Source organism: Cupressus sempervirens, chromosome 4 (assembly GCF_028749045.1).
Source record: "Cupressus sempervirens isolate cs-2001-9-10 chromosome 4, ASM2874904v1, whole genome shotgun sequence".
In the NCBI taxonomy this organism is placed as follows: domain Eukaryota; kingdom Viridiplantae; phylum Streptophyta; class Pinopsida; order Cupressales; family Cupressaceae; genus Cupressus; species Cupressus sempervirens.
Window position 1 is genome coordinate 730580326 of NC_143121.1, and position 8619 is coordinate 730588944.

General features: G+C 34.1%; 1 pseudogene across 1 annotated transcript; it reads right to left on the reverse strand.

Annotated features, from left to right (window-relative positions):
- Positions 1–799: 799 nt before the first annotated feature.
- Positions 800–6369, reverse strand: LOC149563428 (coatomer subunit beta'-2-like; annotated as a pseudogene). Its single transcript, XR_016363555.1, has 14 exons — positions 6062–6369; positions 5821–5917; positions 5468–5637; positions 5173–5264; positions 4959–5075; positions 4641–4755; positions 4387–4453; positions 3378–3576; positions 3179–3272; positions 2691–2797; positions 2414–2543; positions 2068–2285; positions 1611–1671; positions 800–820 (listed from the first exon to the last, which is right to left on the reverse strand). The product of XR_016363555.1 is annotated as a coatomer subunit beta'-2-like (transcript).
- Positions 6370–8619: the final 2250 nt, after the last annotated feature.

An 8619-nucleotide genomic window follows, 5' to 3' on the forward strand; every position in this document is an offset into this window, starting at 1 on the left:
TCACCCCACCAAAGTGCCTCAACAAGGTCAGTCTTTAGGTCCACTCATCAAGCTTGCTCACCAAGTTAGCTCGCCATGTCGCATCTCTAAGTGGCTTCACTAATTTAGCTCACCAACTTGCCCCACCAAGTTGCTACTTTAAGCCCACTCACCATGTTAGCTCGCTAGAATGACTCCCCAAGTCAACTTGCCAAGCTAACAATTGAAGTACGCTCACCAAGTCGACTATTCAAGTGCACTCACCAAGTTGAATCTGAGTTCGTTCATCAAGTCACCCCACCAAAGCACCTCATCAAGGTCAATACTTAAATCTACTCACCAAGTTAGCTTACCAAGTCACCTCACCCACATGTCCCACCAAGTCCCCAAGTCCGCTCACCAAGCCGACAATTCAAGTGCGCTCACCAAGTCAACTCTTTAAGTTTGCTCACCAAGCCCATCCCCTAGGTCAACTCTCTAGGTGAGCTTGCCAAGTCACTCCCACCCAGTCAGCTCAATGAGTTGACTCTTTCAGTCAACTCACAAGTCTACTATTCAAGTACCTGTTGCTGTTACCTGCAATGGGTTTATCTAACTGTTGAGCATGCATCACACCATTTCTTAGTGTCAATTTGCACTAAAAACAATATTTTTGTTATGCCGCGGTAAAGAACAAAGCCGTACATCAATGTATTATCTCTTTGATAATGGAAGTCTATGGTTTGAAAATATGGGTGGGAGTGCATTCCTTGAGATAATGCCTCTATCCTGTATTGTGAAAGTTGTCTTGGACATCATTCAATTAAATAGAGATCATGCTACTCCATCTTGATACAGTCATCTAGGACATCTTGTTCCAATTTAAGCAGCTTTAGGTAGCATCGAAAACAAATTTCAACGCAACAAATAAAATAAAATGGAGACAGGAAGAGCACAAAATAGGAGCTCTTCAAGCATGCAATGACTACAAACAATGCATTAAATTGTGTGGTGTTTCAAAAGGCCTATCAATTAATATTCATGCCTCATTTGAGTTATTATCTAAAGATTTCAATGGAGGAAACTAAGACCTTGCTAATTCTAAGAATAGCTAATTCACTTTTTTTAGAAAGCTGACATAAAATTCTCCATTTTTATTGGTATCAGAGGTCACTGACAACTCGTGTATAGCATTCAAGTTCAACTCATCACAAATACCTATATGATTACAACTCAGATGCACCCACATCCCACTCAAAAACAGTCAGTCAAAAGGTTCTCCCAGTTGTCAATCATAACATAAATCAACCCACTAATCTATAGAAATTTATTCAGCATAATCTCTTACTTTCTGAAGCTATGCTCCGAGAGGTAAAATTATTTAGTAAAATTGCAAGGAAAGAATCCCCTGAATAGCTTCTAAATATTACTGTCCAGACACGAGGAAATGCAAATGACACATTTCTAAAATTAATCCTACGAATAATCAAAAAATTAAGGAACAGGAATCACAACTTAAATTGGAAAAATAGGAAGTGTCGGGTACTAGTACATTATGAAGTCTCCTATGTTACTTTCTTGTTTCTATCTCTTGCTTAAGCATGTGCAGTAAGATATGTTAGTAAAATGCAAATGTCTGCCACAGTGATCACCTGTCAAAATAACTGAAATGGGAATCCCAGAAATACACATCCTATCATCATGCTACTACAACTGCACAACTCAAAAATAATACATTAGCAGACAGGAGCAAAGAACCCTAATGACTCCTATAAATCTATTTAATGATTGAAAATCACATCCATGCTGCCAACAGGTTTTTAAAGAAATGTTTATATTCTCTGGCCATGATTATTACAAAGAATCTTGAAAGAATATTTTAAATCTAAACCTCAAACCGTTTTATATAATATCTGAAAAACTTACTACCCTAGTTTTCCTAAAGCTCTTGATGAACTCAATTTTATAATCTAGTGGACCTAATCCCCAACAGGAACAAATAATTCATATACCCTGATCCTAATCTACCTAGAAAAAGAAAATTACCATCCTAATTACCGAACACAAAAATTGATTTGTTTGCATTATACACTCTAAATAAATTGCTACCCGCAATTTCATGCTGGCTGGTTTCTTTCATTGTCCATACCCCACTCTTCTTCTTCAGCTTCATTTCCATTAACAAGCACCTCTCCTTCTGTAGATCCTTCTACTTCTACATACCTCTCTCCATCAATTGTTTCTTCTTGGGTTTCATCATGAACATAATCTTCAATTGGTTCATTGAGAGAGACGCCATGAACATAATCTTCATGGGTGTTTATTACCTACAAATTTGAATAAGCAAATATATCTCAAACTACAATCAAATACAAAAACACCAAAACATCAATTCAAATGAACAAAATCGTAATCAGTATAATTTAGAATTTAAATACAAGCAAAGATTATATACCTCATGAACAGAATCTCCATTTTCTAGAGGTGCTTCTCCATCAATGTGCAAATTCCTGAACTCCTCTATGAGGTATGTATTCCTTGTATGCATATATTTTGGATAGTCCTCAGTGGGGGGAAAGCCATTCCTGCATTCAATCAAATATGAATGTCAAGCAACAGAACAGAGACTTTATGAGAGTTACAACTGAAAAATGAATATGAACATGTGGTCAAACCAAAATAATATTTCATTCTTGTCACCTATAAACTTGAAGTATAACATTGATAAAAACCTTGACTCCCTTAGTTGAGTTTCAACAGATAGCGCCAAATGCCAGTCATTGAAGAGGTTAGGATAGTCTTTTGGATCTGCTAATGACTCTGTAGCTTTTTTATTTACCTTTGAAGCACAAAGTAATGCCAAATTAAAAGAGGAACAAGTAAATTCATCAAAAAACACTACCTGTACAGTCACAGCATTTGAGGCCCACACTTCTTGTTTATACAGCATATCAAGCATCCTTAAGTATTAGCATATAAAATGTACAATAAATGTGTAGAGCAATAAACAAATGAAATCCCACTTTGTACATAAAGAAAAAAAACATGTTTGCTTGTATGTAAGTTGGAGGACTTATAATTTGATTTTTTTAATCTCACATTAATAGATATTTTAAAAAAATTTGACATAAAAACATAGGTAGGATAGAATTTTGAAATCTATATTCACATCTACATAGAAAATAAATATCACACATGATCTTGCAAAATAGTAGGATACCTTACTAAGGTCATCACGCCAAATGGAAGCAATTTCTGAAACCTTGCTTGGCAGATAAGATCACGCCATAAAAGTAGCTTTCGGTATTCGATTACTGCCAATTACCGACAAAAAATGTTAAAAAAAAAAAACTAACAATCCTTTAGCCTAGATTGCGGAATAACCCCAAAGATATATATAACATCATTTTGCAAGTCACCTTTCCACCAATAGTTGGATGCATTCTTCTACTTTACCCAGCAGGAACAAACAAAGAAATGTAACATTATTTTTCCCCTGGTCTCTGGCAAGATTAGCAAGTTTTTCCATCCCATCTGCATCTCCCATTGATGAGTAGAGAAGAAAAAATCCACTTAGGTCTGAAGCATGGCTCAAGCACTCCTCAGCCATGTCTAATTGCACCATTGATAAGCAAATGCAAAAGCAATAGATGAGAACATATAACTCCATTTTGGTGTGTTTCAAGTCTGCTTTAAGAGATCAGAGGAAAGTAGTTTTAAGTAACTCAATAGCTCAATGATTAAAACTCGAAACTAATCACTCAAAATAAGCTTTTCATTTGGTCTTTTCACTGTCCTTCGATTTCACATTGACAATTATATCATTTCTGTCAGCTTTTGTAAATAAAAACATTTGAGGAAGTTAATATTTAGCCAACCATACTGCAATTCATTGCCTTGCTTAAAAGTTCTTTTTAGAAAGTGAAAAGATAGGAAAATCAGCAAGTCAATGAGGTTCACCTTATTATAAGCACAAATAAATTTGCATTGGTAAAAGCAATGAATAGTAAATTATAAATCCCAAGCTGATTTTGCTGAACATCAAACAAAATATATGGAATTTGAGGCAACTTATCAATCTATAATCTAGTAAACAAGATTGCAATGAAATCACCTGATTTTAGATTTCAATATGCCTTGATAAACAAAGCATTTCATGATATTTACCAGTAAATAATCAGAAATGGTCAATAGGGCAAAAGCTCAAATAAAAACCAAAACCTAATCTACTGGAATCCTGGTAAGGCAACTCTCGAAAAATAACAAAAGCCAAAACCTAGATTTATTTATTATCATTATTCATTACCATACAGATGGACTGAAGTGACAACTAACACATGGATCTGCTAAATTTCCATGGGCTTTTGATAAATACAAGACAAACGTGATAAGTTCAACAGGCCACCAAAGTTGAGATAATTGATACCTTTCTAGAAGACACAGCTAGTTCTAATTATTTCCATTTTGATTCACTCTGTGCTTCAACAACAATTGCCTACATAATAGCATGAAAATTCAAATAATCAATACCAAACATCGCAAAGTAAATCATTATCTAACATAAGATCTAGAAGGTGTTGAACAGCTATATGTCCAGTTAATCCTATCAATAATATATGATATTTGTGTATTTAATGTGAAATTAAATATTATCATCAGTGCAAATGAAAGTTCAAGCTAACCTTTGCCACTTCAATCCTCCCAAGTTGTACTGCCAGATCAAATTTGTAGTCCGGATCTGTAGACACTTCAAGTGCTTCCTCTAACATGCCTCATGACTCCAAAAATTGACCCACACTTTAAAAAGAGAGAATTACATTTTATCAGCTAGATTCGACCAAAAAACTAAAAATTTGACACTCTCATTCAAGTATTGTTCTAATTATCAAACATAATAGACATGTGTAGATATATGTCAGTTAGCAAAACATCAGAATACATGAATAAATATCCATTGATGTTTCAACTTTTAATTTAAGAACATTGAATTTAAAAACTACCTATTGAGATGCTCCCGAGGAATTTTAGGTAAAACTTCATTTGCCCTATCAAGGTCACCCCGCATAATAAGTGTCTTATACTCTATCAAACTGATGAGTAGTGTATAGCCCATCACACTGAAATAACATGGCACAAAGCAATGTCAATGACTGGTTTTGAAAATAAAAATATTTTGAATGCACTTAATGTAAAAAGCCTTTGAAGTGCACTCACTTAAACTCTTTGTCAATAAGATACACCCGACTCTGACTTGCAAGATAGCCTAGCAAATACATAGGCCGATCTAAGTGAAACATTGTTGTTACCTACAATTTGAGACTGCACTCAATCAGTTTCACTGGTTATTAATAATAATAATTAACTAAGACTCGCAGATGAAGAACATCAAGCATCTGGCTCTAGTTGTGAAAGTAAATTCAGCCAAGGCACACCTAATGTAGGAAATTACATGAAAAATCAAGAGAGATCCAATAGAAATACGTTGCTGGTAGTGATGCATAGTAATTACCTCACCACCAACACAATAATTGAGGCACCAAGATGAGTTATTGTATATAAAACAATCACCAACCCATATTCTAGTCCTAACCCGCTCACTTATCTCTTGTACAAGTTCAAAAGCATCCTCTACCCCCCGTTCATCAATAGGCTTACCAGCATCCAAGAAACAACATCACACTGTAAAAACCATAGAAAAGTAACATTATTATTCATTCAATCCAAGCATAGTGGAAAACATTAAGTAGTAAAAGCCTCAATTGCAACTAGTACAGAGCTGTCCCCTTATAAAATATAGGAAAGAGAGCACACTTCGCAAGATTTCAGCAACTGAATTAATACTACAAGTTAATTGAACAGAACAAAACATGTCTGAGCGTCTTACATTGTATTTCAAATTATAGAATGAATTGTCACTGTCAATTGTAACAAGATCACCACTATCAGCTCAGTAAATGTTCTGTACCAAATAACATAAGAAGCATTAGTTAAGGAAAAGAAACTAAAGGTTAACCATGAATCTATCATTTTCTATATTAAAGTATCTTTTAGCTAATAAGGCCCAGGTACAATACTCAATGTAGGATCATATGTGTAGACTCACTTTCACAGTAACATCAATACGCTGAATTACTCGACATTCAGCCCAATCATAGAAGCACACAAAATCATTTGAACATATAGCCAACAAAGCTCCACCATAGATAGACTCTGCAAAAAAGGTTGGATGAATACTTTTCCTCTCCTGCAACATAAAGTTCTAATCAGTTATCCATCCTTTTTGTCAATGATGTCAAAAAGGCTAATGGAACAAAAACTAGTACTTAATGCCCTTAATCATAGCCTGATGATATATCACACACAAACATGAGACGTCAATAAAAAGAGTAGTAAATCAATCTAAGTTGCAAGGAAAGTTTCTCTCTAAATACACTCGACAAAAAAATAGGTTGTGTACCCAGGACATCTGTGTCTTTTAGTTAACTTCAACAAGCAAACCAGACTCTTGATTAACAAATATTTGTTTCCCTAAGATGAGAGGTGAGGAGGGCTCATAAAAATTCAAAAGTGGTTAGCTGAACTCTGAAGCATAAACATTTGTAGCTTTCATTAATCAGCTACATGTTCCTAAGGATAAAACTTTGGGCAAGCTAGAGGGCCATTGAATATAAATTGCTTTCAACCTGAAGCCAAACCCAAAATGTCTACAAAAAGAGGTATTTTCAAAAATGCCTCACCCACGTAGAATCTATAACTACAAAATTTTGAGCAACTAGTTTAAACAACAAACCTTTGTGGACAATTAACCAAATAACCAAACCAAAAATTCTGCTGGAAAAATGCTTGAGATTCTTAGAGATATTGAGATCATATTGTCTGTCTGAGTCATTCGTTCTCTACCTCTTTCTTGCTGGCATGTGCAGCATGTCTATTTGAACCCCCAACCCTAAAAGTGACCACTAAAATAGTAAAAAATCCAAAAAGGTTGTTTTATATGTCATGTCTGCATTTGTGGTGGTGCATTTTGCTATGTTCTTTAATATTAGCATAGTGGTGTATGAACTTATTTGTTGTTGCAAATATACGTATATATATACACACATATACATTTACATATATATACACACACGCACATATACATTTATAACATATATTCTTTTACGGACAAACCCACAACAAATCCGAATCCAACCCAAAAAAAATTTGAATGAATTTTGAACCCAAAAGTGAACTGGCAACTTAGCAGAATATTACTTTAGTCTGTTGGATTCATCAGATCTGTTTCTTATACCTTTTCATGCAGATTTTCTATCAACATCACACCAAGGGGCTATTTAAAATAAGAATCCTTGTGAAATACAATTTTCAGCAAAAGCAGTGAAATTTTCACAAAAAATTTTCATAGTGTCATCTTCTATATTATGATTGAGAGTCTCACAAATATCTTTTACAAATTGAAAGGTTTTCATTTTGAAGTTATCAAAGACATCACATGTAGTTATTTAATGATATTTCATGTCTAGATCTAGAATTAACTTTGTGGAACAATGATGAAAGGAAATTTATCTTTAATTATTACTATTGGATCATTTTGTTCAGCTATATAATAAAGAATATGATTTTTGGCAACACTTCACCCATACAATGGACATTTTCCCTAATGTGAGATTGATCGAGAAACACCCCATTGGCGCCATACAATTATTTTGAAATTAATTCAAATATTTTATCCTCTCCTCTATATTTTGGGCAAAGTTGACTTCCGAGCTTATGAAAAGGTGATCACTTACAACATTTGTTTCCTTGGGGAAGCTGGGATTGAAAAGTGGTAATAGATAACAGTGAAAATGTTAGATTTGGATTCAACGATGGTATCAAAACAACATATTGTTCTAAGAAAAATATTGTACAAGTAACTAACTCATCACTTGCAAGCTGTCACATCCATCATTGACCATAAGTTAGTTGGAAAGTCCTCTTTAGGACCTTCCTCAGAAAGTCTGTTTGAGCCATTCTTGCAAAGTCTATTTTTTTTTTTATTCATTATTTGTTTTTTTTTTTGTTTAGCCATTTGATTTCTTAACTCTCTTTTCTAGTGTTTTATTTCTTGTAAATTTTGGTTCTTATTTTCTTTCTTTTTCATGTCTAGATTCTCTACAGTGTGAAAGGAATCTTGCAAAGTAGAAACAACCCAACATTGTAGCATTGCACACCAAGTGTGATAAAATACTAACATACATACAATTGTCATGGGTTTGATACAAAAAGAGGCATTGATTGCCTCAAATACCACCTTGCTCAACTCATTGGTTAGGATGTAAGTGAATTGAAAAATGAAACCCTACTCTTATTTGTGGGGAAAAGAAAACCAAAAGGTGTTAGATTGTGGTGAGTAACTAGACCCTAGATTATCAAAATTACAATACTCATGACATCAAACTACAAACGTTCAACTTATTTAGAAAAATTACACTTTGCAAATAGTGATGCAGTTTACAAATTTGTGAACCGAAGTTAGGTTTTAACCAGACCCTAGATTATCAAAACTACAATACTTCTAGAAAAAATACACTTTGAAAATAGTGATGTAGTTTACAAATTTGTGAACCAAAGTTAGGTTTTAACCAGACCCTAGATTATTAAAACTACAATACTTTTAGA